Source organism: Talaromyces amestolkiae, assembly GCF_001896365.1.
Source record: "Talaromyces amestolkiae strain CIB chromosome Unknown scaffold77.1, whole genome shotgun sequence".
In the NCBI taxonomy this organism is placed as follows: Eukaryota; Fungi; Ascomycota; class Eurotiomycetes; order Eurotiales; family Trichocomaceae; genus Talaromyces; species Talaromyces amestolkiae.
The window spans coordinates 3,538-3,790 of record NW_024468112.1 but is presented as its reverse complement, the minus strand read 5'-3'; positions in this window follow the sequence as shown (position 1 = coordinate 3,790).

Genomic DNA, 253 nt, shown 5'->3' with positions numbered 1-253 from the left:
ACGTAAATAGGCCCTGGGAGATGCCTATCTAGTGCCCATTCTAGCGCCGAAGCGACGGCCACCAATTCTGCATCAAAAACCTCATATCCGGTGCCYATAGGCACTTCTAGGCTCTCCCATGGAGCTCCAGGCGTTGGCTGGAGCGCCACACCGGCGCCAGTACGCCCGTTTTCTTGCCTAGAGCCGTCTGACCACAGGGTCGTTCCTAGGCGCTGTTGGCTTGCTTCTCGCAGCGCTATCTCTGTGCTCTGTG